The sequence below is a fragment of the Nicotiana tomentosiformis genome, chromosome 12 (assembly GCF_000390325.3).
Source record: "Nicotiana tomentosiformis chromosome 12, ASM39032v3, whole genome shotgun sequence".
In the NCBI taxonomy this organism is placed as follows: Eukaryota; Viridiplantae; Streptophyta; class Magnoliopsida; order Solanales; family Solanaceae; genus Nicotiana; species Nicotiana tomentosiformis.
In genome coordinates, this window is record NC_090823.1 from 11,942,519 (window position 1) to 11,967,795 (window position 25,277).

General features: G+C 40.5%; 1 pseudogene; it reads right to left on the reverse strand.

Moving 5' to 3' along the window:
• Positions 1-423: 423 nt before the first annotated feature.
• LOC138902237 (wall-associated receptor kinase 2-like) lies at positions 424-23,598 on the reverse strand (annotated as a pseudogene).
• Positions 23,599-25,277: the final 1,679 nt, after the last annotated feature.

Consider the following 25,277-nt stretch of genomic DNA (forward strand, 5'->3'; position numbering starts at 1 on the left):
TAGTATAGTATAGTATATATATAAGCTATATTCGAATATAGCTTATATATATACTATACTATACTATACTGTACTATATATAAGATGTACATATAATATAGTGTATATATATATATTATAATGCATTGCTTTGAATATCACCTTACAATATTTTTTGTCTTTAAATTTGAATTAAAAAATTTAGGTCACAATTCTATAATATAATTTACAAGGAATTGCTTTAGATATTTTTATTACTATTTTTTTTCTCTAACTTCTATAAAATTTTAAAAAAAATAAAAAGTATTTGTTGGGCCCACTTAGGCCCGGGACCGGCCCACTTAGGCCCGAGACCGTTAGTTCGTGGTTCCGGTCTCGGACCGATTAAAACAAGAAGCCCGCGAAGCCCGGGACCACTTAGGACCGGCTCACTTAAGACCAGGACTACGAAACCCACTTAGGATCGGGCCCGACCCACATGCCACCCTTACACTGACTGTTGTTACTCTTACATGCATATGTTGTCGAGTTTCTCTTAGCCATTTCGCATGCTTGTCTACCAATTACCCAATCTAGCACAAGAGGAAGCTTCTTTTTTCTATGCAAACTGCTAAGGTAATTCTTATAAAAGTCAAAAGCAGCTTCTTCAACTACAAAAGCAAAGCTGCAACTATCACTAGGCCTGCCTTTCACATATTATAGTATAATTATAATAGCTGCTTAGTGTTATGCTGACGTTCCATGCTCCCTTAGGGAATAGGGATGGATGTCTGGCAACAACCAACACCAGAAACACTCACCATCATTAGCAACATCCTCAATACTATCGCACGTGGACATTGTATACAGTCAAAATCGAGTTTGCCCTTCGTGTGATTAATCAAGATTAGAGCATGATGGACCGAGGTTCGTCATTATAATATCGAGTTGTGATGTGAAGTTAGATTGTTGAGCTCGAGACCAGAGACCGATCAATAACGAGATCAAGTCAATATCGAGCTCGAGATCCAGAGACCGATCAATATCGAGCTCGAGACCCAAAGACCGATCAATATCGAGCTCGAGTTAGTATCGAACTCGAGACTTAGAGACCGATCAATATCGAGTTCAAGACCCAGAGACCGACCAATACCGAGACCAACCAAAATCGAGCCAAGAGACAAAGAGTTGTTGTAGCCGCACTAGGGGAGAGAATCCTGGCGGGAATCAAGGAAAAACTAATTAACTAATCTACCATGGGATCCCCACTATGTATTTTTAATTATATCCAAAGTAGGATTCCTCCACTATATGAAGAGTAGTTATCATTCATTCGGGGAGACTTATTTATAGATTGAGATATATTCATACACTCTCACATTCAGAGACTATTGAGATTTACACACATATAATAAATATTATCCCTTTTTGGGGCTTTGATATTGATTCATCTTGTTCATTTATCAATTATGCTTTACTCAATTTGGGTTTGTATTCATTCCTTTTTACAGTCAATATTAGATATATTTCTACTTATTTTTCTAATTTGCACCAAGTTATACCACGTATCCTTAGAACTACGTATAAATTCAACTCTATCCGTTTTTTGGGTAAACAGTTTGGCGCTCACCGTGGGGCTAAGAATAACAGTGGTTATTTGGTACGAATCTCTGCAAAACATACCATTTTACACTTGCTCTTGGAAGTGTCTTTGATTTCAGGTTAAAAACGACGAACTCACAATTAATGGCCCTACCTATCGACCTGACGACCGGGGATGAAAGGCCACTCGTCGATCCCGTTGGAACTCGGGCCGTAGATCCCATTGACATTAATTTACATGTGGCCATCGAGGCGAATCAACGTTCTGACCCGAAAACAGTATTCATGGTGGAACTCGATCTGCAGTTCAAAATACCCAAAATGTTGGAGAAGACGGGATCGGCATGCGTATGATTTTTCGAAATATTGCAAGCTCAACAGGTAGCAATAGCTCAGTTGCAGAGCCAAACCCAGGCACCGAGCAGGGTCGAGCCCGGTCCACCCCGAGAAGTCATCCACGAAACAGGGTCAGCTATAGTTAGATCAAATGAACAAGAATCGGGGGCTAATCCCAAAATTATTAAGATGTTCGAGGAATTGACAAACCGAATTGAGTCAGGAGAAAAGAGGATTGAAGCAAATGACAAAAAGTAGAAACTTATAACTCCAGGGTTGATCAGATCCCGGGGGCACCACCGGTATTGAAGGGTTGGATTCCAAAAAATTCATACAAAAGTCTTTCCCCCCGAGCGCGGCTCCTAAATCGATCCCCAAGAAGTTTCGCATGCCCGAAATTCCTAAATATAATGGGACGACCGGCCCCAACAAACATGCTAACTCTTACACATATGCCATTAAAGGGAACGATCTAGAAGACGACGAGATCGAATCCGTACTATTGAAGAAGTTCGAGGAAACCCTGTCAAAGGGGGCAATGATATAGTATCATAATTTATCGCCTAACTCTATCGATTCTTTTGCTATGCTTGCAGATTCTTTCGTAAAAGCACACGCCGGAGCCATAAAGGTCGAGACTAGGAAGTTGGACCTTTTCAAGGTAAGGCAAAAAGATAACGAGATGCTAAGAGAGTTCGTATCTCGTTTCCAAACGAAACGAATAGATCTACCACCGGTCATGGATGATTGGGCTGTTCAACCTTTCACTTAAGGACTGAACGAACGAAGCTCGATGGCCTCACGACAGTTGAATCAGAATTTGATCGAATACCCGGCTGTTACCTGGGCCGATGTACACAATCGATATCAATCGAAGATTAGAGTCTAAGACAACTAGTTGGGTTCTGGGTCCATTATTAAAAGGAATATCGGCCATATAACGGAGATCATAGGGTTAGTGAACCTGCACGCAACTCCGTACGAGGCGAAAGGAGAAGTGATCAAGGCCAAGGGTCTCGGGAGCTGATGAACAAGAATGGGTTCGACAGGCTTACCAGACCTAAGGAAGCACCACGTTTATCATAATATAACTTCAACATCGATGCATCCGCTATCGTGTCGGCTATCGGATGCATCAAAGATACTAAGTGGCCTCGACCTCTGCAGTTTGATCCAGCCCAAAGAAATCCCAATCAAATGTGCAAGTATCATGGCACCAATAGCCACAGAACTGAAGATTGCAGGCAGTTGAGAGGGGAGGTAGCCCGATTATTCAATGAAGGGCATCTTCGAGAATTTTTAAGTGAGTGTGCCAAAAACCATTTCAAAAACAGAGATTTCAATAGACAAAACGAACAAGAAGAGCCACAATATATTATCCACATGATCATCGGAGGGATCGATATCCCCTAGGGGTCGGTGCTTAAACACACTAAGACGTCGATTACAAGAGAGAAGCGGTCTCGAACTCAAGATTACATACCTAAAGGAACCTTGTCCTTTAGTGACGAATACACAGAAGGAATCATGTATCCCCATAACGATGCGCTGGTAATATCTGTACTTTTGAATAAAACTCAAGTTAAGCGTGTGTTAATTGATCCAGATAGTTTGACCAACATCATTCAATCAAGGGTCATAGCGCAACTCGATCTACAGGACCAGGTCGTACCCGCAACCCTAGTACTAAACGAATTCAATATGGCGTGTGAAACTACTAAGGGCGAGATAATCTTACCAGTAAACGTGGCCGGGACTATCCAAAAAATGAAGTTCCACGTGATCGAGGGTGATATGAGATATAATGCCTTGTTCGGGAGGCCATGGATCCACAACATGAGAGCAGTGCCCTCGACCCTTCACCAGGTTCTCTAATTCCCAACATCGGAGGGAATCAAAATGGTCTACCGGGAGCAACCGACCACAAAAGAAATGTTTGTCGTCGATGAAGTGATTCCGATATCTTCACTATTATTGACAAAAGAATCAGATTCGAAGGAGGAACGGGATACCAAATAGCAATCACAAACGCCAGCCTCGACCTAATTAGAGAATCAGAAGACTGGCGAAGATAATGACTATGGGGTCCCTTGATCCTTCGTGGTCCCCAATGATTATGATGCTACCAAATCAACGGTTTAAGAACTGGAGCAAATCACGCTAATCGAACATCAGCCTAAGCGAAAGGTATACCTGGGCAAGGGGTTAGATCCTGAGCTCAAGAAAGAACTTATTCAATTTATTATAGCTAACATGAACTATTTCGCTTGGTCCCATTTTGACATGACAGGGATCCTATCGAAAATAACCACTCATATGCTAAGCTTGGATTCGAAATTCCATCCGATAAAGCAAAAAAGAAGGCCCCAGTCCGAGGTCAAACATGCCTTCATCAAGGACGAGGTAACCAAACTTATTAAAATAGGATCCATTCGAGAAGTAAAATACCCCGAATGGCTAGCAAATGTGGTGGTAGTCCCTAAAATGGGAAGCAAACTTAGAATGTGTATAGATTATAAAGACCTGAACAAAGCATGCCCTAAGGATTCTTTTCATTTGCCTAATATCGATCGTATGATCGATGCCATGACCGGCCACGGGACTCTCAGTTTTCTCGATGCCTACTCCGGGTGCAACCAGATACAGATGAGCCCGGAGGATCAGGAAAAGACCTCGTTTATTACTAAGTACGGTACCTACTATTATAACGTAATGCCATTCGGTCTAAAAAATGCTGGTGCAACTTATCAACGCCTAGTAAATCGAATGTTCTAAAAATAAATAGGAAAATCAATGGAAGTTTATATTGATGACATGTTAGTTAAGTCCCTGCGAGCAGAGGATCATTTAAAGCATTTGCAGGAAACTTTCGACATACTGAGGGAGTACAATATGAAGCTCAACCCCGAAAAATGTGCATTCGGGGTTGACTCGGGCAAGTTTCTTGGTTTCATGGTGTCCAATCGAGGAATCGAGATCAACCCCGACAAAATCAAAGCTATCAAGGACATCACGGTAGTAGATAATGTAAAGGTCATGCAGAGGCTAACGGGGCAAATAGCCACCCTAGCGCGATTCATTTCGAGATCCTCATATAGGAGCCACCGATTTTTCTCACTACTTAAGAAGAAAAGCAACTTTGCATGGACTCCGGAATGCCAGCAGAATTTGGAAGAACTAAAGCGGTATTTATCGAACCTGCTGTTGCTTCATACCCTGAAAATAGACGAACAACTTTACATGTACTTAGTTGTCTCGGAGATAGCGGTAAGTGGAGTTCTGGTTCTAGAAGAACGAGGTACGCAATTCCCTATTTATTATGTCAGTCGAACCTCAGGAGAGGCCGAAACTAGATATCCACACTTAGAAAAATTAGCACTTGCTTTAATAAGCGCCTCTAGAAAATTGAAACTATATTTCCAATGTCATTCGATACATGTTGTAACAACTTATCCTCTTCGAAATATTTTGCACAAACTCGAGCTTTCGGGTCGATTGTCCAAATGGGCCACAGAAATCGGTGGGTACGATATTGAGTATCCATCCCGAACTGCTATCAAATCTCAAATCTTGGCGGACTTTATGGCTAACTTTACACCGGCCTTCATACCCGAGATTGAAAAAGAACTACTGATAAAACTGGGTACCTCTTCGGGAGTCTGGACCCTCTTTATGGACGGTGCCTCGAACGCGAAGGGGTCCGGACTAAGCATTGTACTAAAATCACACACATGTAATGTAGTTAGACAATCTATTAGAACTACAAAATTGACTAATAATGATGCCGAGTACGAGGCCATGATTGCAGGTCTCGAACTAGCTAGAAGCTTGGGAGCGGAAGTCGTAGAGGCTAAGTGTATTTCCCTCCTCGTGGTAAACCAAGTTAACGGTACTTTCGAAGTCCGAGAAGACCGAATGCAGAGGTACTTGGATAAACTATAGGTGACTCTACGTCGATTTAAGGAATGGACTTTGCAATATGTACCCCGAGAACATAACAACGAGGCCGACGCTCTTGCAAACTTAGGCTTATCGGTCGAAGATGACGAACTCAACTCGAGGACTGTGGTACAACTCATGAGATCGGTAATCGAAGAAGGTCACGCCAAGATAAACTCCACAAGATTAACCTGGGATTGGAGAAACAAATACATAGAGTACTTCAAGAACGGGAAGCTTCCATCAGATCCAAAGGAATCAAGAGCGATGCGCACAAAGGCAGCACGATTCATCTTGTCCAAACACGTAACGCTGTTTAGAAGGACGTTCGATGGACCATTGGCAATATGTTTGGGACCGAGAGATATCAATTACATCCTACGGGAAATTCACGAAGGCACTTGCGGAAATCATTCTGTTGTCGATTCGTTGGTGCACAAAGTAATCAGAGCAGGGTATTATTGGACCGATATGAGCAAGAATGCAAGGGAATTCGTTCAAAAATACGACAAATGCCAAAGGCATGCACCCATGATTCATCAACTCGGGGAGCTACTCCACTAGGTCCTATCTCCATAGCTTTTCATGAAATGGGGAATGGACATCGTTGGCCCCCTCCCATCGGCCCCAGGTAAGGCTCAGTTTATTTTGTTTATGACTGATTATTTATCTAAATGGGTTGAAGCACGGGCTTTCGAGAAAATCAGAGAAATGGAAGTGATAGACTTCATTTGGGACCACATCATATGTCGATTCGGGATGCCATCCGAGATTGTATGTGATAATGGAAAATAATTCATCGTCAGCAAAGTAACTAAATTTCTCGAGGATCACAAGATCAAAAGGATCTTATCAACACCTTACCATCCCAGCGGGAACGGACAAAACGAATCGACCAACAAAACCATCATCTAAAATCTTAAGAAGAGATTGACCGACAAAGGAAAATGGAGAGAAATACTACCCGAGGTCCTATGGGCGTACCACACAACATCGAAATCCAGTACCGGAGCAACACAATTCTCGTTGGTTTATGGCACCGAAGCTCTTATTCCGGTCGAGATCGGAGAACCTAGCATCATGTTTTGATATGTAACAGAGGAGTCGAATAACGAGTCAATGAATACGAGCCTAGAACTGTTGGACGAAAGACGATAAGATGCTCTCGTCCGATTGGCCGCCCAAAAATAGCGAATCGAGAGATACTACAATCGAAGGACCAATCTTTGACATTCTAAAATCGAGGACTTGGTGCTAAGGAAAGTCACCCCAACACCCGAAATTCGAATGAAGGTAAACTAGGTCCGAACTGGGAAGGACCGTATCAGGTTCTCGAATCGTCGGAAAAGGATCCTACAGGCTCGGTATGATAAACGGCAAACGACTACCGAGCAATTTGAAGGTATCGCACCTAAATCGATACTACTGCTAAGGTACGACCCTCATGTTCATTTGTATTTCGAAACTAACCCTTGCAGGTGTTTGACGAGAAACAAGAATGGATTCTTCAACTCAAAACCTTTAGGTCTGAAAGCACGCGTTGCACTCTTTTTCCCTTAGACCGATTTTGTCCCAAATGGGTTTTTCGGCGAGGTTTTTAATGAGGCAACCATCGAGCGTGCTAACTTAGAGCAATTCAACAGTATCCGAGGCCTCTTTACAATCAATCTCGAATACTAGGGGGCATTGCCCTCGACTATATCAAGTTCGATGCAAGGAAATTACTTCATGGAAATAGGGTCTCGACAGGAAAAATTTGTAAGGGCCAAATGGTCAAATGAACCATGCCCACATAGTTTGCTCGAGTCTCGGCACAAAATATGTACATATGTATGATGACATATAAAGAGAAATTTCTTCTTTACCAAAATCTCATACCTTAGAAAGGTTTTTCCACTTCATATTTTTGATCTATTATGTAAATATGCTTAAGAGCCGACCATGACCGGAGTTCGAATGATTACCCCATAAATTGGGGACTGCCATTCGAAAAATCAACGAGATCGAATTATATAAAGCCTAAGAGCTATCCTAATTCGGGTTCAAGAAATCATTCTCACTCAATTGCCTAAAGGCTACATTAATACGAGTTCGAGAAGATGCTCTCGTCTCGACCTTAAAACCTAAGGGCTACTTTTACTTCGAGTTCGAAAAATCATTCTCACTCGACCTTAAAGCCTAAGGGCTGTTTTTTCTTCGAGTTCGAGCAAACACTCACTCGACCATAAAGCCTAAGGGTTGTTGTTTCTTCGAGTTAAGATGATCTCGTATCGGCCTTAAATCCTAAGGTCTACTTTTACTTCGAGTTCAAGAAATAATTCTCACTCGACCTTAAAGCCTAAGGGCTATTTTTTCTTCGAGTTCGAGCAAACACTCACTCGACCATAAAGCCTAAGGGTTGTTATTTCTTCGAGTTCGAGCAAACACTCACTCGACTACTAAGCCTAAGGTCTACCTTAATTCGAGTACAAGTAATCACCCTCACTCGACTATAAAGCCTAAGGGCTACCTTAATTCGAGTTCGAGAAATCATCCTCACTCGTCTACAAAGCCTAAGGGCTACCTTAATTCAAGTTTGAGAAATCATCCTCACTCGACTAACAAAGCCTAAGGGCTACCTTAATTTGAGTTCGAGAAATAATCCTCACTTGACTAACAAAGCCTAAGGGCTACCTTAATTCGAGTTCGAGAAATCATCCTCACTCGACCATCAAGCCTAAGGGTTGTACTTTACTTCGAGTTCGAGCAAACACTCACTCGACCATAAAGCCTAAGGGCTATTTTTTACTTCGAGTTCGAGCAAGCACTCACTCGATCAAAAGGCCTAAGGGCTACACTAGTTCGGTTTTGATCAAATTATCTGAACCCCGGCCTTAGAATACAAACTTCACAAATCTATAAGGAAGAAAGGAAGAAAGTTTTTTATACATGTCAAAAATCATTTACAAGGGCAACATGGCCCGATCAAATTTCTTTCCAAAAGACCAAAACGGTCTTATAAGAAACACAAAAAATACTAAAAGACTTAGCCCTCTCCGGAGCGTCTTCGCCCTCGAGGCTCTATTCATTTTCAGATTCGCTCGCATTCCCGGTATCATCATCATCAGGAAAGGCCAACACTCTGGCTTTGGCTTCGAGCTCCTTAGCTTTCTCGATCTCGGCTGTAAGATCGAAGCCACGAGCATGGATCTCTTCAAGAGTCTCCCTTCGAGACTGGCATTTGGCATGCTCGGCAACCCAGTTTGCTTGAGCCTGAGCAGCTTCAGCAACCTCCTTTGCTCGAACCTGAGCAGCTTCGGCATCATACAGATAAACGACAACCATTGCATCGACATTGGCCATGGTTTTCTCAACCTATGATCTGGCCACTACGAGTTCTGTGGCCAGTTTCTCTTGATCGGAATTTGCTCATCTCAATCGAGACTGGAACTCCTCAATTTTCTTAGCTTGTACCAAGGCTTTCTCTTTCAAGCTTCGGAGTTGGACCTCAGCTGAAGCCAGTTTAGTCTGGGCAGTTTCCCTTTCAAAGGCGAGGCGATCCATGTTCTTCTTCCATTCCTCGGTCTCCGACTTCACTACATCCACTTCAACACGAAGCTCCCTGATCACGTCGAGCTTTTGCTCGACCTACGGGATCGAACTATTAGCCATCACTCCCGAATCAATATCATTAAATTCAAAGATTATTTTTACCTGCTCGGCCAACTCAGCATGTTCTTTCTGAGATGCTTCAAGCTCAGCCCGAAGTCTTTTTTACTTCTCCTTCTCTCTGCTCACTAAGAAACTTGAAGGCATCTCTCCCCTCAATAGGCCTTCGAACTTCGGCTTCGTACTGGCTCAGCTCCTCTCGGGATTAGAGAAAAGCCTCGTGATAAGGTACAAAAGCCTACAAAAACAAAATAAAGGGATTATACAAGGAAAGAAAAACACAAGTATGGAAATTGGCAAATAAAGTATGAACTTACCCGATTCAGGGCCTATTGGGCTTCGTGACGCTCCCACCTCGCTCGAGCTCTTCTTCGAAACCTCTAACTCACTCAGACCGGTGGCATCTTCTACCCCGATGAAATAACCACGGAAAGGATCCTCCTCTCCATGAGCTCCCTCCCCGTGACAAGTCTCCACATCCTGAGCGCAAGGTATCATCGACTGGGAAAATGTAGGAAAAGAGGGGGAATCCCCGATCTCTATTTCCCCGAGTATGTCTTTTTGGGCACCGCCTCCGTCTCGGGAAGCCTCGAGCTCGGTTCGCACACCAGCTTCCACAACTTCCTCGATGATCTCTTTGCCCCGAGGTAAAACATCCTCGGTCCCCCTTGGCTCGAGAACTTAGGTCAAAGCTTCCTCCTCAACCTCATCGAGCCTGAACGTAGCAATATTAACTCCCACCGATACCGATGTATTTTGAATATCGGTGCTAGCCCGTGCACGGGTCACTAGCCCGGAATCACTTTCTTCTTCTTCTTCGTCATCCCTTAGACTCAGGACTGACTCCATAGTCAAAGGGATTACGTTCACCTTGGGTTATCGAGCCGCTCTCTTCATGGGTTTTTGACCCTCGGAGTCCGAGGCCCTTTTCCTCTTAATCACCTTCTCCGATTTTGAGATAAGTGGTAAAGCTTCTTCATCACCTGATGAGGGTCTCATAACCGCATCTTTTCCTAGACCTAGAAAGAAAGAAAAGTAAGTAAAACTTATGTCCGAGAAAATGATTGAACGATAAGGTAATCGGTGAGCCAAGAAGAAGGTTTACCATGAGTACGAGCCTCCCACCGACCCTTTGACAAATCGTGCCATGCACACTCGGTGAATTTTGATGTTGAAACCAGGCTCCTGACCCAGCTCTCGAGGTGGGGAACCGCACCCAACATCCAAGCAACGACTGCATCGAAAAGAATAGTGATAAAGGTTGAAGAAGTAAAACAACAAACAAAAATTAAACAGGGGATCATACTTACGTTTTATATTCCATTTCTCGGGAAATGACATACTCTCATCCGGGATCAGGTCCGAGGTATTCACCCTAACAAACTGGCCCATCCAACCCCGATCTTTATCTTCATCTATACTCATTGTAAATGCCTTGATGGACCGACGTTGAAGCTTTATCAGCCCACCTCAGTAAAGACGAGGGCTATATAATCTTACGAGGTGGTCGAGGGTGAAGGGAAGCCCGTCGATCTTGCTCACAAAGAAATGGAGCAGTATTACAATCCTCTAGAAAGAAGGGTGTATTTGGCCGAGGGTCACTTGGTACTTCTTGCAGAAGTCGATGATGACCGGATTGAGGGGACCCGGCATGAAAGGATTAGTGTAAACACTCAATTACCCTTCCACGTAGGTAGTGATCACTTCCTACGGTACCGGTATTACAACCTCTTTGTTTGCCCAACCACAAACTTTCCTCACCAAATCAAGAAGTCTTTGGGGTATCGAGCATATATATCTCGATATCGGCTCACATATATCAGAAACCGATGAGGGTTTCTCGACCTTAAAGTTAGAATCAATAACGCATCCCCCGGGAATGAGTTCTTCAAGGCGTGGATCCACCATCGATTTCTCACCGGTCGGCCGAGATGATGAAGCAACCTCTTTCTGAGGAACGATTTTAGATATCTTAGCCATCTAAATTTTCAAGAACAAAGAAGATGGGAAATTGAAATAATTTGGTGTTTGGTGAAGAATAAGCAAAGAAATTTTTAAACTTGGAAATAGTAAGCTTTGGGGAAGACGAAGAACTATGAAGATTGGAATTTAAAGAGATTTGAAAGTAAAAGTTTGAAAGGATGAAGAAGGAGACTATTTATAGATTTCACAGTGACGGTTCAGAATTGACAATGGCCGACCATTGACTGACGTGTATTTAATGCCTTGGTAACTGAACCGACGGGACATTTGTCACGTACGTCACTATCGGGCTTATCGCAGACGTCAGTATTCATCTAGTCGAAGGTTGAAAAATCATATCGTTTCTCGCCACCTTTTCCCGAGAAACGAGGGGACTATCTGTATATGGCAAAATCGAGTTTTCCTTTCGTGTGATTAATCAAGATTGGAGAATAATGGACTGAAGTTCATCATTATAATGTCGAGTTGTGATGTGAAGTTTGGTTATCGAGCTCGAGACCTATAGATCGATCAATAACGTGATTAAGTCAATATCGAGCTCGAGAACCAGAGACCGATCAATATCGAGCTCGAGACTCAGAGATCGATCAACATCGAGCTTGAGTCAGTATCGAGCTCGAGACCTAGAGACCGATCAATATCGAGTTCGAGTCAATATCGAGCTCGAGACCCAGAGACCGACCAATACGGAGACTTACCAAGATCGAGCCAAGGGACAAAGAGCCGTTGTAGCCGTACTAGGGGAGAGAATCTAGGCGGAAATCAAGGAAAAACTAATTAACTAATCTACCATAGGATCCCCACTATGTATTTTTAATTATATCCAAAGTAGGATTCCTCCGCTATATGAAGAGTGGTTATCATTCATTCAGGGATACTTATTCACAGATTGAGATATATCCATACACTCTCACTGATAGGATTCAAGGGTCCACCAAATACTATAAAGAACTAGTTTCTGTATCAGTTTCCACAGATTATGCAAACACAACAGAAAGTAAATAACACGGAGAGTTTTTACGTGGAAAATTCCCATCTCAACGGGATTAAAAATTACGACCTACCCTCGTAGGATTTCAACTTCACTATTGAGCAACTTTCAGATTACAACCTATGTAACCAAAGAATTAACCTCTTAATCCCTCACTAACTTGTAACACTCTATTACAAGCCACTTTGTAATAACTCTATTACAAAGACTTTATAACTCGACTAACTCTAGCCAAGACACAAACACAAGGGTTTATGATTTACAAAGGGTTTCCTACGCAATGCTTCTAAACAAGCTAAGTAAGAATTATAATTGAAGAACTATTACAAAGTTACAACTCAACTAAGGACATACAATAACTTGATGTAGGGAACTGGTCCGTAGTAGTGTTGTTCTTTGTTCTTGATGCACTTGAGAATCATTTTCTTGATGATCAATCACAGTGAGTGTGCTTGAGTGAATTCTCTAAGTGTTCAAGTCATTTGTTTTACCATCCTTGATATTAATAATGCATTTGTGACATCACTAGGATGATGTAAGCAAGGTAGGTAAAAGACACTCCCCATAAAGTTGATTGTTGCACTGTTTCTGTACTGTAGCGTGTGCAGGCAGCAGCTTTACAACTGGGACAGTTGACTTGTGCAGTTTTCTCGGGAAACGGTAGCTATTTGTTCCCTCTGTTATTCCTTTGACTCTAAAGAGTTGAGCCATATCCCAGATGGAAACTTTTGATCTTACGGTCTTGAGAATGTGTAACAGATTACTTATCTGGTTCTTGACAGTAAGTTTGTTAGATCATCAAAATATAACAGAAATATACATATAGCCTATCAATTTTTACCTTTTTGATGATGACAAACTTATAATTCAAGCTCCCCCTAAGAACCAGCATTTCCTGAATTCCCCCTGAATCTGTTTCCCATCCTGTTCCCCCTGAATTATTTTTCCACCTTTTGGCATCATAAAAAGATCAGTAACAGGCTTATAGCAGAAAGAAGTCTAGCTTGAGTTAACTTATGCCACTTGTGTGCACACAACATGACTAAAAACAGAGCATAAATACAAGGCATATACAACAAAAAGGGAAAAGCTTCCATTAAACAATTTGGATTTGAAAACAGGGAGCAGAGTCAATGTTACTAACAACCATCCACAATTTAGAACAACAAAGACAAATACCACAAACATAAAAAAAAAAAAAAAACTAATCATAGGAAACCAATACTTAAGACTTGACATTGAGGGGACACTGTTTAGGGAGCACTGGAAGAAGAGGGCTTAGAGGCAGAGGCAAGGGTTTGGAGGACGATATCCATTCAAGCATTCGCCGACATTTGCTCATAGAGCAGTTTCTCTTTCAGGTCCTCCTCCTGTTTCAAGCTCAGCATTCTCCGGGCAACTTCTTCACTTTGAGAGATACTGGAATCAGGTGCCTCCTGAAGCTGACTCTTAAGAATAACATTCCTTAATTTCAACTGCATTATCTTAGTAGTAGCACTGTTCTGAGCGTTGATCAACTGAGAAATGGTAGAAGTGCTTCCAACTCCTCCAGCCCTATCAATGCACTCACATTCTTCCAGAGTGGACTTGGAGAAGGTTTGCTTCTTAGTGGCCACTTTAGCTTGTCCCAGAGGAACCTTGAAGTACTCAAAGACCTTAGTGAGAAGGAACACATAAGGTAGCCCATGATTACCATTTTTAAAATCTGCCACTTTCTGCCTGTGCTCTATCATGATCCCAGGCAGGTTGATGGTAGTGAGGTTGTCCAGTGCTTCCATGAGGAACAATTCTGCACGAGAAGTGATAGATCTTCTCTCAGCACGAGGGAGCAAGACCTTGTTCACCATCTCAATAGCAGTTAGTACACTGGAAGGAGGGCATTCTTCTGTACTCGTTCCCCTTACTAAACTGCTAAGTCCTTCAGGATGGCGTTTCTGAAATTTTGAGAACAAGATCCCTGAATACTAGACAACCCTTTAGCAGGCACACCCAGAATAGATCCCAACAAATCAGAGTCCATTACCATATCAACTTCATTCACAAGCACGCAAATGTCATCCTCAACTTTGAAGAGGTCGGCATAAAAACTTTGAACTTCCTCCCCATACACCTTTGGAGCATCACTTGTGAACAAATGTGTCCACTGTTAAAACTCACAAATTTCAACCAACTGTCTCATACCAGCCTCTTTCAAAATGTTAGGGGCAAATGTGTTGTGGCCCTATAGCACCTTTTGATTCCTCAACTTCTCTTTCCCATCACTCCTTGGATCACCAACTTTGGCCTTCTTTGAGGAACTAGGTTCCTCATCAGTATCAGCTATTCTCTTAGCAGACTTGCGAACATTCTTTCCTTTTTCATCAGACTTCGTAGACTTTTCACCCAATTCTTCCATCACCCTAGCAGCAGACTCTTCTACTAACTTATCACCAGATTCATTCACCACATTTTCACTAGTGACAACATCATCAGACTTGTTCAGACTTTTAGCAGACACAGAAGATTTCCTTTTAGGCTTGGGGAGACCATGCTTCTGTGAGCGCTTTCTAGTCAAGGAACCAGGTTCCTCTTCTACTTCATCATCCATATTCACAACTGAAACTATCTTCTTATTCACAGCTTTCCCATCTTTCACTAATTTTCTTCTCCTTGACTTAGCTTGGATGTTCTTAAGCACACACTCAAGAGCCTCCTTCCTTTGCAACCTTATAGTAGGTCTCTTAGGAGTAGACTCTTGAGCAACCATTGGTATACGCCTAGTCAAGCTAGCAATTGCCATATCATCAGAATTCTTTTCACATTTGCCAACTACTTCTTCAGAATCAGATCGCATCTCAGGCACAACCACAGACAAAGGCTCAGCATCGAAATGAGGGGAGGAAGCAGGATCAATACTGAACTGGGCCTATTGAGAGGACCCCTGAGTTGGATCCTCTGAGGAGGGATCAGGTCCCTCATTTGGTACCCCCAGTAGTATTATCCTATGCCGATTGTTCAACATGCACAAACTCTCTACCCTCTACCACAATCTTAGACTCTTCCCCCTGAGCCTCAGACCCATCTGCACTTCCTTTGATAATAACCCCTTCATTAGCTATAGATAACATGTTTTCTATTGCTTCTTTCTCTTGTAACTCCATGGAAAATGCAGAAGAAAAAGGAGTTGTACTTGTGGGCTCAAGATTAGTAACTGAAGCATTCTCAGAACCAATAGTTTGGTCTGTATTTGAGCCTTCATCCAAAGGAAGACTGGAGATTTCCTGATTTTCTTCTTCGTCAACTGTACCCTTTTCACCCTGATTTTCCGGTGAGGCAAGAGGAGAGCTCGTATCCACAAACATTTTTAGGAGTCGAGATTTTGTGACTCCTATGAGAACCAAAACTCGATTGGGTAGGAGAAGAAACTAAGAGTAGGGGTGATTCTGTCCTAGGGATTTAGCTAGTAGTAGTGAGGAGTGAGGAGTCCAACATTGGTATTTTAACTGGTGAGGACTCAGTTGGGGTGTTACTTGGAACACCCGAGTTTTCATAATTTTCAGCCATGGTGAGAAGTGATGAATTGAATAAAAAGGAATGGGTAGTTTGAAGAGAGGAAGAAAAAGGGAGAGTTTGAAGTTTGACGTGAAGAGTTGTGACAATGATGAATGTATTTAAGATGGATGGGGGACCAGTTAAGAAAGGGCGATAGTTTTGGGAGTCGAGTCGATTATTAACGGGTGAGACGTTTGGGTTCAAAAGAAGCAGGGAAAAGAAACTGACGCACTAATGGCGTGGCACTTGTTTTAACTGTTCAAAATTATGCATGAGAGAACAAAGAAGCTACTAACCTGTGTCAGGAGAACCAAGTTCCCTAACTAATCTTGCATCTTTAAGCTTTGCCCCTTTTACCAGCGTGTACTGCATCCACTGCCTATTTGCTCTGTAATCATCATGCGTGTCTACCTGTAACGGTATAGAGATGATTTAGACTTTTCCAGTTGGGTTTTATCAACCCCAGTACCAAGAGATTTCTTTCAAAATGTTCTCTGCTCAAAGCCTTGGTAAATATGTCTACAATCTGATCTTCTGTGCTATAGAATTTCATGCAAATGAGCCCATTTTTAACATTGTCTCTGAGGAAGTGGTGACGCACATCAATGTGCTTGGTTCTCTTATGTTGGACTGGATTTTTGGCCATATTGAGTGCACTTGTATTGTCACATAGGAGGGGCACACAGTTAGAGAACACTCCAAAGTCTTCCAACTGCTGTTTGATCCACATCAATTGAGCATAGCAAGAAGCAGCTGCTACATATTTCGCTTCTGCAGTTGAGAGTGTCACATAGTTTTGCTTCCTTGTACCCCATGAGATTAGATAGGAACCCAGGAAATGTGCCATTCCAGACGTGCGTTTCCTATCTACCAGATATCCTGCATAATCAGCATCACCATACCCAAAAAGATTAAAGCTTCCACCTGCGGGACAGTAGAGAACCAGGTCATGCATTCCTTTGAGATATCTCAATATTCTCTTGGCAGCCTTCAAATGAGATTCCTTTAGATTAGATTGAAATCTTGCGCAAAGACCCACACCAAACACAATGTCCGGTCTGCTTGCAGTGAGATACAAGAGTGACCCTATAATCCCTCTATACATGGTCTGATTAACAGGAGAACCAGGTTCATCCATGTCTAGACGAGTAGCTGTGGCAATATGAGTGTCAATAAATTTTGATGCTTCCATGTCAAACCTTTTCAACAACTCCTTAATGTACTTCTGCTGACTTATCAATGTCCCTTTTTGAGATTGCCTCACTTGAAATCCCAGTAAGAAGTTTAATTCTCCCATCATACTCATCTCGAACTCACTCCCCATGAGTTTTGCAAACTCTTCAGAAAAAGAGTCAATTGTGGCTCCGAAAAATGATATCATCAATATATACTTGAACAATGAGTAGGTTCCTCCCTCGTTTCTTCAGAAAAAGAGTGTTGTCAATTTTTCCTCATGTAAAGCCATTTTCTAGAAGGAACTTTGACAACCTTTCATACCAAGCCCGGGGAGCCTGCTTTAGCCCATACAGTGCCTTGTCCAGTTTGAACACATGCTCAGGATGCTCGTGACTCTCAAATCTAGGAGGTTGCTTGACATAAACTTCTTCTTTTAGGAAGCCATTCAGAAATGCACTTTTGCATTCCATTTGGAACAGTGTGAATTCCATATGTGATGCAAAGGCTATAAGGATTCTGATAGCTTCCATTCGAGCAACTAGAGCAAAAGTTTTATCATAGTTAATCCCTTCTTCGTGATTGTAGCCTTTAACTACAAGACTTACCTTATTACTTGTTGTGTTTCCAAACTCATCAAGTTTGTTCCTGAATACCCATCTGGTTCATATAACGGTTTGATCTGCAGGTCGAGGAACCAGGTGCCACTTTGTTTCTTTCAAATTGATGCAGCTCTTCTTGTATGGCATTGATCCAGTCTGCATCTTTCAAAGCTTCTTTGATGTTTTTGGGCTCTGTTTGAGAAAGAAAGGCTGAGAAGGCGAGTGAGTTTCTAGCTTTTGACCTGGTCTGAATTCCTGAGTCGAGAGGAGTGATTATGTTGTCAAGAGGATGTGAGCTTTTGTGCTTCCAATTTGGTACCTGAATCTCATTGGTAGAAGAGCCAGGTATATCTGACTGAGGTTCTTGGCCGCTTCTTACTTCAGCAAGTCGAGTACCTTGGACTGCATCAATAACTCTATTTTCAGCTTCAGTTATTGTGATCGTGGGACCAGGTTCCTCTCCAATTGATGGAGATGTAGTTGCATCATCATCACCGGATTCCTTGACATGACTCGTTATGTCTGCCTTTCCATTTTCCATGTCAATAACTTCACCTGGAACAAATAAAGGTTCTCCATCTTGGTCAACACGTCTGTCCTTCTCACATAAGAGGTGAGATTCATCAAAGATCACATGTATACTCTCTTCAACACATTGAGTCCTTTTGTTGTATACTTTGTAAGCTTTGCTTTGAGATGAGTATCCCAGAAAGATTCCTTCATCACTTTTGGTATCAAATTTTCTAAGAGTTTCCTTTCCATTATTGAGGACAAAACATTTATACCCAAAAGTCCTTAGATGTGTCAGCTTGGGCTTTCTTCCAAGTAACAAGCAGTATTGACATCTTCTGCCCAGAAATTCTTTGCAATCCCACTGTCAATCAACATTGTCCTTGCCATGTCTTCAAGAGTTCTATTCTTCCTCTCCATAACACCATTTTGTTAAGGTGTTCTTGGAGCTGCAAAATTGTGAGTGATACCATTTTTAGTACGTAACTCATCAAATTTGGCATTATCGAACATTGTTCCATGATCAGACCTGATACAAGCTACATTATTACCCATCTTCACTTGAATCTTTTTTTACGAAGGCAACAAACACTTCAAAGGTTTCATCCTTGGTTCTGAGAAACAGAGTCTAGGTGAATCTGGAGTAATCATCAACTATAACGAAGATATATTTCTTTTTTCCCCTGCTTGCCACCCCCATGGGTCCACATAGATCCATGTGAAGAAGATCAAGTGGCCTTGAGGTACTGACTTCCCTTTTGGGCTTGAATGAGGATCTGACTTGTTTGCCTTTTACACATGCATCACACACTTTGTGATACTTGAAACTTGACTTGGGTAGACCGCGAACCAGGTCTTTCCTAACCAATTTGTTCAGCAACATGAAACTTGCATGACCCAGCCTCCTATGCTATAATTCAGCATCATTATCAACATCACTTAGACAGTTGAGATCACCATTCTGCAGAGACTCAAAATCAGCAACATATATATTTTTGTATCTTTTTGCTACTAGCACCACCTCACCAGTCACTAGGTTTGTGACTGTACATATTTTTGACACAAATTCCACCTTGTATCCCTTGTCACAGATCTGGGAAATACTTAGCAAGCTGTACTTCAACCCCTTCACGTAGTACACATTTTCGATTGAGTATGAGATAGACTTCCCAATCCTTCCAACTCCCAGAATGTATCCCTTCTTGTCATTTCCAAAAGGATACACTCCCTCCTTGTAGGGCCTTAAGTGAAAGGAAATCATTTGTACTTCCAGTCATATGCTTTGAGCAGCCGCTATCCATGTACCATTGTAGGCTGCTTCCTTTCATTGTTCCCTACACAAGAAAATCAGGAGTTAGACTTAGGAACCTAAACGAGTTTGGGTCCCTTGTAATGAGGAAAGGGGCGAATGAGGGATCTTTTGGTCCAAGCAGGCATCATGTGTTTTTTATATGAAGGACAAAGTTCTCTACCAGTAGTTACGTTTTCAGTGAAAACTTTGTTTTTCTGCTGTGACTCAAATCTGGCCTTACAGTTTTCTTTAAAGTGCCCAGTGTTTCCACAGTGAGTGCAAAACCAATTATCAGGTACAATAACGCACTTGCTATGAGGCTTGTAAGGAATCTTTTCCCTTTGGAACCCAATCCCCTGCCTGTTTCCCCCATTGTTGGTGTACATGGCAGTGATAGCATCAGAGACCAGGTCCACTTGAGTGATTTTTCAAGGTCACTCTTCACTCTTCCTAGTTCCTCATGAAGTAGTTTGTTTTTCTCAAGCTTAACACACAGACTGGACTTCACTGAATTTAACTCACTTTCAAGCTTAATGTGTACCTCACTTGCAATTTCCTTTCCCTTTTGAGAATTTTCAGGCCTACTCTCCATTTTAAGTTCCCGAATTATTTCCTTCAAGTCCACTAGCACCACTAATAGGTCATCTCTCTCATGCTCAATGTTAGCAACCCTCTCAGTTAAGACTTCTTTTTATTTTCTTACACACTCAATGGCTCTTTTAGGTCTACCACAACGACCATTAGATAATCTCTTTCATGTTCTGTATTTGCAATTTTTTTTATCTAAGGCATCATTCTCTTTCTTCAAGTTCTCATTTGCTTCCTTTAAATCAACTACAAAGACTACTATGTCATCTCTGGTCTGTTCTGCTTCTCTTTATTCCAAAGTTAAAGCATCTTTATCATTTATAAGACTGTGATAAGTATCAATTAACACATTTTCCAAAGACATGAGTTTTTTAGGAGAATAAGATTTCAGATTTCTCTGAACATCCAAAAAATTTACCTCATCATCGTCGTCATCTTCATCATCATCAGACTGAGCCATCAAGGCAAAGATTGAGTCATACTCATTTGCTTCACTTTCTACTGCCATTATTGAACTATCACCATGATCATTTTCTTCTTCAGATTCACTGGAGGAATCTCCCCATGTAGCAAAAGCTTGTTCCACAACATTGTCAGTGGCATTCTTTCTCTTGAAGCATTTATTAGGAACCGGGATCCTCTTGGTTGCTTTGTTTGTGTTGTGCTTGAATTGATCCTGCTTTAGGAGGGGACAATCCTTGATGAAGTGTCCTGGCTTTCCACACTTATGACAGAGGTCATAGTTTTTTGGCTTGCTAGAGCTCCCCTTTTTGGAATGCCTCCATCTCTGCGAACCATCTTCTGAAATGTTTTTGTCAAGTAAGCCATATCACCATCCTCACCACTTGAATCATTGGTGTCCGTTTTGAGGATCAGGTTCTTCTCTCTTTTGGGCTCTCTTCTTTCATTGTCCTTCTTTTTCTTCATTTCATATGTTCTCAGATTGCCAACGAGTTCATCGATGGTCAGCTTCTGCAAGTCCTTCGCCTCTGTAATAACGTTCACTTTGCTTTCCCAAGAACTGGGCAGCACACTAAGGATTTTCCTGACAAGCTTGTTTCTTGGAATAATTTCACCAAGAGAGTGGAGCTCATTAATGATAGAGGTGAAGCGAGTATGCATATCTTGGATGGATTCATCATCTTTCATCCTAAAGAACTCGTATTCAGTTATAAGCATGCCGATCTTGGATTGCTTGACCTGTGTTGTTCTTTCGTGAGCTGTCTGGAGAGCTTCCCAGATTTCTTTGGCTGACTGACATGCCGATATCCTATTGTATTCATCAGGACCAATACCACAGACAAGGATTTTCTTTGCACGAAAATTCTTCTCTATGGCTTTCCGGTCGGCATCATTAAATTCTTTTCTTGTTTTGGGAATAGTTACAATAGGGTCACCACTGGTTTTTGTGGGAACGAAGGGTCCATCACAGATGACGTCCCAGAGCTTGGAATCTTCAGCCATGATAAAATCGTGCATCCTTGTCTTCCACCATCCATAATACTGGCCGTTGAACCTTGGTGGCCTGTAGGTAGACTGACCTTCTTCAAAGTTTGGTAGAGCAACCATGAGGAACCTTTCTAGGTGTTAGCCTGATAGAAAAAACCCGCTCTGATACCAATTAATAGAATTCGAGGGTCCACCAAATACTATAGAGAACCAGGTTCTCTATCAGTTTCCACAGATTATGCAAACACAACAGAAAGTAAATAACACAGAGAGTTTTTATGTGGAAAATTTCCAGCTCAACGGGATTAAAAACCACGACCTACCCTTGTAGGATTTCAACTTCACTACTGAGTAACTTTTAGATTACAACCTATGTAACCTAAGGATTAACCTCTTAATCCCTCACTAACTTGTAACACTCTATTACAAGCCATTTTGTAATAACTCTATTACAAAGACTTTACAACTCGACTAATTCTAGCCAAGACACAAACACAGGGGTTTATGATTTACAAAGGGTTTCCTGCGCAATACTTCTAAACAAGCTAAGTAGGAATTACAATTGAAGAACTATTACAAAGTTACAACTCAACTAAGGACATACAATAACTTGATATGGGGAACTGGTCCGTAGTAGTGTTGTTCTTTGTTCTTGATGCACTTGAGAATCGTTTTCTTGATGATCAATCACAGTGAGTATGCTTGAGTGAATTTTCTAAGTGTTCAAGTCATTTGTTTTACCTTCCTTGATATTAATAATGTATTTGTGACATCACTAGGATGATGTAAGCAAGGTAGGTAAAAGACACTCCCCATAAAGTTGACTGCTACAATGTTTCTGTACTGTAGCGTGTGCAGGCAACAACTTTACAGCTGGGGCAGTTGACTTGTACAGTTTCTTCGGAAAACGGTAGCTATCTGTTCCCTCTGTTGTTCCTTTGACTCTAAAGAGTTGAGCCATATCCCAAGCATGAACCTTTCGATCTTACGGTCTTGAGAATGTGTAACAGGTTCCTTATCTGGCTCTTGACAGTAAGTTTGTTAGATCATCAAAACATAACGGGGATATACATATGGCCTATCACTCACATTCAGAGACTATTGAGATTTACACACATATAGTAAATATTATCCTTTTTGAGGGCTTTGATATTGATTCATCTTGTTCATTTATCAATTATTCTTTACTCAATTTAGGTTTATATTTATTTCTTTTTACAGTCAATATTAGATATATTTCTACTTATTTTTTTAATTTGCACCAAGTTATATCACGTATCATTAAAATTATGTAAAAATTTAACTCTATTCATTTTTCGGGTAAACAGACATGCTTCCTGTTATGCAGGAGTCACTGATGTTATAATAACCCTGAACAATAGCATATGTGTCACAGCCAAATGCGATGAACTTATTCGCGGTGTAGTTCACAGTTAACAATGATGATAATGTTATAATTGGCTTGGTGTTGTTCGCACTTACCCCATCATGATAACAATCTCTGGATATGAACTTTAAGACCTTAAGTTGCGCAGCTAGTTCAACAATCTTATATTAATATATCGTACTATATTATAAGTATGAAAACTTTTATGTGATATTATTTTATTAGAATATTCCTCAAAAGTTAAGTGACTAATTTACCCTCTACCTAAAAATAACATTTTATTTGCCTTCTTCAATATAAATGTACAAAAATATACGCTACACCATTTTACATTTTAAAACTTATCTAAAAATATTAAGAGCAATTATTATGATACATGCATTAAGAACCTTTTCATTTTCCAAAGAAAAAACGTATGAAATTCTTACATGTACGTTACGTATATCCGTTCTTTCAATTTGGCCTTTTATAATTACATTGCCACATTATCCCATTCTCCTTTAGACCTTTATATTTTCTCCAACGTAAATTTTGAGATTCTAGCTAATTTTTAGGTGTTCTTCTTGGTTTATAGGTACAGACGTACAGTTATTGTACAAAACATTTCCATTTATTGTCTATTGTCTGAAATGCAACCATAGAAATGTAAACCATGTTTTTCAAATATCAAAAGTAAGCATTGAAAATTGATAGGGGCATAGAATGATTCAGTCTTTTTCTTTTGTTTGTTTTTCATTTTTCCTCTGTTTTTTTTTTTTGTTTTTCCCTCCCAAATATTCTTTTGGTTTCCTTTTTCCTGTTTGGTATGGAAGACAATATTTATGTGAAAATATTTTCTTGATAAGATTATTTTTTGTAGATGGTCATATTGAATTATAGAAAATATGAGGTTAATTATGAAATATTTCTTTTCGTACTAATATTATTCTTTTGACTCATTATATATGTTCGTCATTTGCTACCGCCTATTGGCCTGAGTTGATATTCGTCTTATGAACACAAAAAAAAATTAATCTTCACAGGTAAATTTATTTCTTATTTGTTAATGTACTTTTGTAAGTGTCTTGCTTATTTTATATCTGCTCCTCTTCTTGAATATATTTTCGTATTCATATCGATGAAACTCAATATTATTTTCTATGCATATTTAGTCTTGGAAATGATTGCTACTGTTTTCAGTAGGAAATATTGATCTCTCTATTACTTTATTTGTCTATTGTTATAGCCATAAACGGATGGCATTAATAGGAGGTAAAGTCAAAAATCACAAGAAAGTGAATCTAACTCTCTACTTCCTACCATACTTAAATCTTTTTACTTAGGATAAGTAATATTTTTTTATATTGTTGTAAAGTGTCTTACAAATATCATTGAATTTCAATATTTTGAATCCTACTTCAATATGCACTTTTGTCATCCATCATGAATTCTACAGGCTTGAATTTTCATCAAAATCAATAGTTATTTTCTAGGTTAAGTTCTGACGTCGTACTAGCAACATAATGGTATTTGTTCTTCAGTGTTCTCATCTAACACAAAAGGTAGAAGGATTATTCATTTCCTTAAAATATAATGCACAATTGACAAGAATATAGTAATAATATTCTATTTGCATTCTTTTTCCAAAAAAAAAAAAAATGCATAACTTATACACTGAAATTGCAGTAACGCATTGAGGATGCATATGTGGCAGAATTTCTTTCTTTATTACGCTAACTAATAAGACCGTCATTCATACAACTTACTCTTTTTTAATTTATTTAGTTTATAACTCAAATATATTACTAAATAATAATATTTTTATGATTTTTTAAAATTGTTTACTCATTGTTGAGGTACACGTGCAACGCGCGTGTCCAAAAACTAGTAATAATAACAACTAGTTCACAATTATTAGGTTCTCGTAAACCCATAGATTACGAGCTAGATCCGCCTCTAGTTGTTATTGCTTTTTTTTTTCTTCTTTGTTATTCTATTTTTTTTAATTATAAATATTACATGCATATGAGAGCGGGAAGGAGAAATGGGAAATGAAATTACTAGGTGAATTCAAACTCTTACTAACAAAGGTAAGTCACGACTAGTAAGGATTTTTCTTATTCTAATTAGTATTTTTTTCTATTCCAATTAAGGGCCCGTTTGATCATAGAAAATGGGTTATTATCGCTTTTAACCCGAGCCAGATACAGATGCGGATCCAGGATTTCAGGATGATGGGTGCACCACTACCCGACCACCGTTTGATTTGGTCCTCTAAAATTTTACCATGAACTGACAATAACTTGACAA